We start from the raw sequence: 8,065 nt of genomic DNA on the forward strand, positions 1-8,065 counted from the left end.
GCTGATGTGATGGTTAGAATGTCAACATTTTGAAAAGCTCCAAACCAATCTGAACACACCTAAATAAATCCTGATGCTCTGGAAGACCCTGTCACAGCAACCCAGCCATTGTTTAGAGTATTTTTGTCATCAGGAGACTGTCTTACAATCATGCTGATTCATTAATTCCCTCCAGGTGATAAAAGAGATGCAATATCTTTTTCTGTCTCTCTCTCACACGCTGAGCAAAACAATGCTGAAGAACAGCCAAGTCATGTTTCTTGTCTCCTGGAATCTGTGTTTCATTGCTGCTAAAAAGTCAAATTTCAGAAAAAGGCTGAATGGTGTTTGACCAACACCATTCAATTCTCCCAGAATGGACTTTATTTGCAATCTGGACTAATATTAATCTGGAGCAATATTAATGTGCTCATTAATCCAGATTACAACTGACTTTAATTGCTTAAGTTGCCAGGTCTTCCTGTCTGCATCCCCCTATACTCTCTTGACATTCTGACTCTTCTACAGAGACACTGGCACTGTGAGAAAAGGCTGCCTCTTTTTTAAGCATCAGCAATTCCTGTGAGAAGGGTGGCAAAACATTTTACAGCAGGCCAGAAAACCCTGCAGTGGCCAGAGCCTTTGTTTATACAGAGAGATTGTGGTCAGAGATGACAGCAGAGGAGTGATGACTGAGTCCTCTGAGATTCTATTCCTGCTTCAATGCATACTGGCTGTAAGAAGTTGCCTTATTTCTCCATCCTGACGCTTACCCATCCATAGGATGACAGTAGCGTGCTTTGGGAAACTCCATCTCACATGTTACCTGGAAAAAAACCTGGTGCTTTAAAACCACATCTTGAGGTCTGGGCTTGATGGAAAAGCACAGCAGCAGTATTTCGGTGTCCAGCAATACGCCGGGTGGTGAAATGTGGAATTCAGACACCATTTCTTTCCCCTTCACATCTTGGATAACTAGAGCACATAAACAAGTGCCTGGAATGTTCAAAAAGACTCATTCAGTATTTTTGGATGAGTGGGAAATCTGTATCTGTGTTCTGAATGGCAAAAGACTGACTCCAGCAGTGTGGCTGAGGGGTCAACTCCAGCTGGCTGTGATGTAGGTGATGGTTGCCACTGATTTACAGGTCTGGGCAGCCCAGTGCTGTTGGCCGAGTGTCTCCAGATGGAGCACTGAGGCCTTGGATTCTGTAGGAACATGGGTTAGGGCTCCCACTGCAAGGAAATACATTCTGGATTTTTTTTTTTTTAAGCAAGAAAAGTCAGTTGTGGTTCACGCTAATTTAGGGCAGTACCATGGGAAAGATCTCTGAAGAGCTGAGATTGTGTCACTACATGTGAAAAAGTTAAATAGTTGTTCCTTTTTCTGTGGAACTAAGAATGCCTTTAGAAGGTTTTGGGAGATTCTGAATTGCAAATTTTAGGTTTGAAACCTAACTTTTAGGCAGTTTAAAATATTCAGTGACAGGTTTTTTCAGTGACTGCTTTTTTTTTGGTGCAAATAAATACAGGATTAGCTAAAAGAGGGAGATGCATCAGTGTTCGATGGGAGTTTTGCAAAGCCATGCAAGGCTGCTATCAAGTAGCATAAGAAAACACAAATATTAACAATAATCTTAGAAAAATATTTTGCAACAATTTTAGTTTAATTCTACATTGTTTTGGTTTTTTTTCCTAAGCTGTTGCTTTGTACCTCTGATAAATGTCTTTGATACCTGCTTCTGGAAACTACTGAAAAAGTTTAAACCTCCTTAACATCAACCTCAGATGTAGTCAATGCCTGCCACTGAGTGAAAACTGCTGGGCTTCAATCATCACAGAATAAAAGGTTGACTTGCACCAACCTCACACGTGGGTGAGCTCATCTCTTCAGGGTAATGCACTGCCCTGACTGACTGGCAGACCAGCTGAGCCTCTGGCAAGTGGGGAAGAAAAAGTGCTGGAATCCTGTGGTACCTCCTAAACACATTCCCAGTGTTTGAAACAATGCTTACAGTGACACATCTGCTGTTAATAACCTCTTCTCACTGGTTATGGGACACCTCTGCTGAGACCATTTCTTGGTGGAACTGGTACTGCTTCTGTGGATTAAGCCTTTTGTCACCTCAGCATCTTCTGCTTTTCAGTAGTTGTGGACCACAGCATGCACCTTTTTTTAATTTATTCAGTCTGTCATAAAATCATTTTAAGAGGGTGATAAATTGCCTCACTTTTCACCTGCTTGCTTATCAATTTGTAATTACAAATTAAATTATAATACTCCAGCTCTGCAAGTAACATTTCTGATGGCAAATCCCCTTTTAGGTACCACCTACTGGGAAATATCTCTTCAGTCTGCATTTGGCAACAGGCACCTGGAATGGTAAGGTGAAGTGCTCAGCATTCCCCTGTTTCCTGAAGATAAAGTGGATAAATGTGTGTTCTGTACTTTTGGAAATCTGGTTTAAAGCTATCTACATCTTTCAGTAAGATAATTATGGTCTTAAAATGTAGTTTTAACTAGGAAAAACAAAAACAACACCCAAGTTGAAGTGACCCTTTACTCAGTGAGTCTGATTTTGGTCTGTCTTTCTTTTCATCATGCCTTGTCGCAGAGTATTTTTTGAGCTAAATGACAGTCCTGCATGCAAACCCCTGTGTTGTGCGGGCACTGGAGCCTGGCGATGCTCCGGTCGGGAGATCCGGTGTCACTCCAGGGCTGGCAGCTCCAGCCAATCCTTTCCCTGTCCCTGACACCCTATGCCCGTGGTGCCAGGTCTCCAAAGACTTTATCATGGCCAGTGAAGCCACAGCACCGGCAGGACTGGCAGGGTGCAGGCTCTGATCCAGCCGGGTAGTGCTAGGTCAGATTTACACGGATTTGGGGAAGATTGCGCAGGACTCAGCCCCTTGCAGGATGAGGCCATCAGGGAACTTCCCCCACACCCAGCAAAGCCTTCCTGTTAGAATCCTCTCTGGTTTTGTTCAGTGTCTGATGAAGCAAAGTTATTATTGAGTCTTAGCTCAATTTTTTATTGTAAGAACCTAATGTTGAAGTCAGTTTAACCAGACCTCCCCCACCCTCTTCATTAAGCAAGACATTAAGTAACAAACTAATATCTCACTATGTCTTTGAGCTAAGTTCATTTATAACCAAGTAACATAAAGGACACTTGCAATGAAATTCTCGATGTGCCCGCTTCTCATATACAATGATTTTGGACAAAAAGGGAGATTAACCTTTTTATTTTTAATGCTTTTTCTATTAGCTGTTAGACTTAATGCCTATAACTCCCTCATATCTGAGTAGCAAAATCTTGCATCTGCCAACAAATTAGTAATGCATTAGTAACAAAGCCTTAATTGTATCTAATAAATACTCTTTTTGCTCTCTCTGGGCTTTTGTAAATCTGAATAGCTGTGAACCACTTTGCAGTCCTCATCTGAAAGGTCTCCTGTAGACAGAATATTATGACTATTTTAAATATAAAAGCTGTTACTGAGGCACCCCTGTGTTCAAGCTGTTCTTGACAGTAACCACAGGCTGCTCACTGCAGCCTTGCAATCTGAAACTGCTAAGCTTGTAGTTAGCTCAGCTTTTGTCACTCAGCAAACACCTTGTTCCTTATGATTTATTTATCCTTCTGTTCTGCAGACTGTCCAGGAATGAGTTTGGGACTTTTTACACATTAATTATTCATAATGATTCAGGGAGATTCTTTATGCACAAGCATTTCAGGCCACAGGCTCTCTATGAACTCTTTGCCTTCCTGATGTCTTTGCGTATTTGCTGCTCCTCACGCATTGTCCACAGAACTCATGGATCACTGCAAACCATATCACGTGGCATTGCTTTTGTTCCCCAAAGCATGAGTCTCCAACCCATGGGAGGCACTTCTGCAAGGAACACAGGAGGTCTTCTGACGTGAGCATTAGGCCACCTCACTGTTTCCCAGTTCTAGGCACCTCTCATACAACTGTTTCTGAAACCACATATTTTTGGACACTGAGTTGGGCAGCTGGCACTGCTGACAACTTTTTACTTCAGTTGCTACTTGCAGTTGTACCACCGAGGGGTTGGTGGTCTGGGTGAGGTGGGAGAAGGACTGAACCTGGCCTGCGATACAGGAATGCCCTCCTGCAGACTTAATCCCATTCATTAGGTCAAAGTTAGGAAGGGAATCAAAGGGGCAGACAGGACAAATGACTTTGCCCAGAAGGAACATTGCAAGGCTGGGCTGTAAATGGCAACTTTCAGCATCTCCGTTGGTGTTCGGCCTGTGGGATTGGTGCCTCTGATTGCAATGAACTTGTCTTTTCCTCTTCATGCCCATTTCCTGCTCTTATTACTCTTGGCACCAGCTACCATACCATGAAAAGACATTCTTGTGGGAGCAGGACTAAGGGGGCAGGGCCCTTGTTTCTCTCAGTGAAAATGTCTGATAATCCTGACGTGCTGCAAGGCCTCTGGGGAGTGGTGGCTGCACTTGCACAATCACCAGGAGCAGGAGTTACATTCAAGACATAAAGTAATCCCTCTGCTCTATTGAAAATAGAGTAGCAAATAAACACCTGGCATTAGCCTACTGGCAATGACTGTGCCCAGGTTTAGGTGCCAACTTTTAGAAATATGAGAGCCTAGTGGCATGATCCCAAAAGCAAGCAATGAGAACAACCAGAGGCCTTGACACTAGCTGGAGTGGAAAGACTGAAAGAACTGTGTTTGTTTACTCCAGAGACATCACTAAGGGGACACAACGGCAGTGTAAAATGTTCCTGCAAAGAAGAGAGGAAGAAACTGTTCTCTACTGGATACAGGAGAAGAAGGAACGGAGATGCATTACAGCAAGAGCCATGTAGACTGCAGTGGAGACAGCTGGACTCGTGTCTGGGATGGCGGGGAAGTAACTTTATGCAATTAAGTGAGGTCTCAGGTTAGAAACATCACTGAATTTTAGAGTTTAAACTTCTCTTACAAGTAGTAAAGAGAAATGTTAGTTCTGGCTGTGCTTCCATTCTCTTTGAAGAAGCCTTTTTGTCTAATGAGGGAGCCCAGCTTCCTACATTAGCCAATTCATTTAAGTGCCTGAAGTTAAAAGGGATGAATCTGGGCCTCAGTGACTGGCCTTTAGCCTATGGCTCATTCTCGGACCCTGTGGGTCCTGTGTCACTGTCTCCAGTTTCTGCTTTCATCATTGCCTTTCAGCTCCTTTGATGCAGCAAATCTTTGCTTCACAAAAGCTTGAACAACCTTAACATTACAAGTTCAGCATTTGTTTACTGTGCTAAACTTTAACTATTTGCCCTTTGAATATGTACATTTGATTCTACAGGCTTTATCAGCAAAACCATTTTCCTTCTAGAATAATTGATAATGAGGAACATTTTGCCTAGTGGGTCATATTCCCGTGTAAGTGCTAAAAAGCAGATAAGGGAAAAGAGGTTTTAGTCTCAAAGATTCTTTAGAAACACCATCAAGTACTGCAAAAAAAAATAGAAAAAGATGCCACAGCAACACCTTAATAACCTGACTGTCCCACCAAGTCAGAAGATGTAACACTAACGGAAGTTTATCTATAACCTCATTACTGTGAACTAAGGCAGTACTGAGGCATGGTCTTGGCTGTTTGACACCAAACACTGTTCTGTGGCAAAGATGCCCTCCCCAGAAAAATCATACTGGCCTAAAACACTGGAGGTTTTACATTTAGAAAAACTGAGTTCTTTCTTAAATGCTCTGTTTTCTGGGTTTTTTTGCTTGTTTGTTTGCTGGTTGAATTTTTTTTCCTTGAACTTTTAGGGTGCGCTTGCTTTGCTTTTCATGTTGTAAGCCAGCAAGAAAACAGAAGGTGAAGGTCTTCAATGAGCTTTCTCAGCTGAGACTGAAAAAAGTATGTAACTGATATTTCAAACTGGAATCAAAACACTTGTATTGGAAAAGCTTCTGAAGCATGACAGAAAGTTTGTTACATGGCATATGTTATATCCAGGCTTCCATGGTCCATTCATGGCAGGAAGGGAGGCTGATGGGCTGATGGAATGACTGCAAAGCATCACGATGGTGAAGATGGTGGTGATGGTGATGATGATTCTAACCTGTCTTCTCAAGTCTTTCCTCCTGTTGTCTAATTGCAACCAGGCCTGACAGAAGACAAAAGATCTCCAGTAGAATAAGTTCCTATCAGTGTTAATGAAAATACTATTTGGGCAGAGTGAAGAAAGCCTACCAGTGCCTCACTCACAGAAAGGCAGCTGCAGAGCTTCTTTCACAGGAGATATCCAAGAACGCACACGACAGAAGTATATTTGAAATGAAGCTCCCCACAGATTTAATTTTCAGAGGAGTAATGAAAGGATATGGTTGGAATTATGGCACTTAGAGACTCAGTTGCTCTATTGCCACCTACTCCTCATCCCTCAGCCCCAAGTACTTTGAGCCCCTTTGCTTCCTATCAACAAATTAAAACTAAAGAAAAGTTAAAACACCACCCAGGAATTACATTTCTCAGTCCTGTGTTTATTCTCTACAGCCAGTCTTTACTTCATACTCACTGCAGTTATTGTTACTGCAATAAAATCAGGACCAACTTTTTAATTTTGATTGCCAGCTCAACCAGGTCTGCTTTATCCCGTAGAATCAAACATTGTTTTTCTTCCAGCTCTTTAAACAGTGAAGCTCCTGGGCTCAGCTAGACAGTAGCTACTGCTCTCACACTGCTGTAAAGGCATGAGCTGTATCAGAGCACAGCTTGCTCCTGCAGCTGCCTTGGCTCCAGAGGGGTGTTTGTGTCAGTGAACTAATCACACATGACTTGGACAAGAGGCAGGCAGGAGCAGATAAGGGGCTGTTTTTGCAGAGCCCGTTCTTTGTCCATGGCTGTGTTTTGGTGAATGAAATCATTGCAGTGCAGACAGCAGTGTGACTGAGCAGGAAGGGAGCCTGCTCACCCCTTAGTTACAATCCCCACTTGGTTATGTGCTCCCAGCCTTGGACATTTAACCCTTATGTGGCTTCTTCTCTAGGCAGTAAAATTTTGTGTAAGAACAGTGGCATGTTGTCTGGAAGTGGTGAACTTTAATACCTTTAAAAACAACATAGATACTGAACAAGCAGATACTTAGGAAAGAGAAGCAAAAACTTCCCCAGTATCTTCCTCATATGTGTGACAGAATAGGAAGAAATAGCACTTTTTCTGTGCAAGATTTGTCCCTCCAGTATGAGTGGGAAGCCAATAACTTGGATATTTTTAGTCCCAATGCCATGAGTTGCTTATGGCACAGAGTAGTTCCAATACAAAAATTATATGCTGTATCTCTTCCCTAGATGCAGCATAAATAAACAGTTCCCCCATCTGTTGGTTTGGTGAGTGAAATGGAGATGGTCTGTCTGTGGGTGCTGCCTACCACACAGGGACTTGATGCCCAGCAGGAGCCATTCCCAAGAATCCCAGCTGATGAACTATGGTTTGCCTTGCTGGGCTTGAAAGCAGGTGTGCCTTCCAGGGAGGACCTGGTTTTGAAATTTTAATTGACTGCATGTGTTCTTAATTTCACAGGAAGATGATTGCAGGAAGGAAATGATCTAAGGTGAGCTGTGAGGGGAAAGAAAATTAGCACTGTGAGACAGATAACAAACCTGGCGTGCTGCTGGAGAGGATTGCTGTGAACATGGACGGGGAAGAGCTTCTGTGCAAGGGAGTGAGTTTAGCACTTACTGGGAGATGTCCTGAAAAATGGCTTTGGACAAGACACCTGAACATAGCTAGAGCAGCTGAGAAAGAAGGAGGAATATCAAGAAAAACTTCCTGCTGGTGTGATCTTGTAGGCTGTGGAGCAGTGTTAGATAAGCAGTAGAGATCCTGAACAGATCACAAAGCAGAACACAAATTGGATCAGTTGTGCTCAAGCAGAAAGGTAAGAGCTATTCCTGCCTTTGGAAATCAACATAGCAAGGACTGTCTCCTTTGAGACTAGAGAAGACTAGAGATTTTATTTTGTGTAAACAGAAAACCCAGATGAGCTGATCCACACAGTTCACTAAATATGTCAGGCTGGACTCCATTGTTCTTTATTGCTTGATATGCCT

The 8,065-nt window shown here is 42.8% G+C and overlaps 1 long non-coding RNA gene across 2 annotated transcripts; it reads left to right on the forward strand.

The window, feature by feature from the left end:
* The first annotated feature begins 1,859 nt into the window (after positions 1-1,859).
* LOC136293835 (uncharacterized) lies at positions 1,860-7,527 on the forward strand. 2 transcript variants are annotated; one of them, XR_010722263.1, is made up of 4 exons: positions 1,860-1,918; positions 2,305-2,362; positions 4,716-4,913; positions 5,780-7,527. It is a non-coding gene; the product is annotated as an uncharacterized lncRNA (long non-coding RNA). The 2 variants fall into 2 exon arrangements; XR_010722262.1 differs by having other exon boundaries at positions 1,866-1,952.
* Positions 7,528-8,065: the final 538 nt, after the last annotated feature.

Source organism: Chamaea fasciata, unplaced genomic scaffold (genome assembly GCF_029207755.1).
Source record: "Chamaea fasciata isolate MVZ Bird 193981 ecotype frontalis unplaced genomic scaffold, bChaFas1.0.hap1 SCAF_9, whole genome shotgun sequence".
NCBI classification, from domain to species: Eukaryota; Metazoa; Chordata; class Aves; order Passeriformes; family Sylviidae; genus Chamaea; species Chamaea fasciata.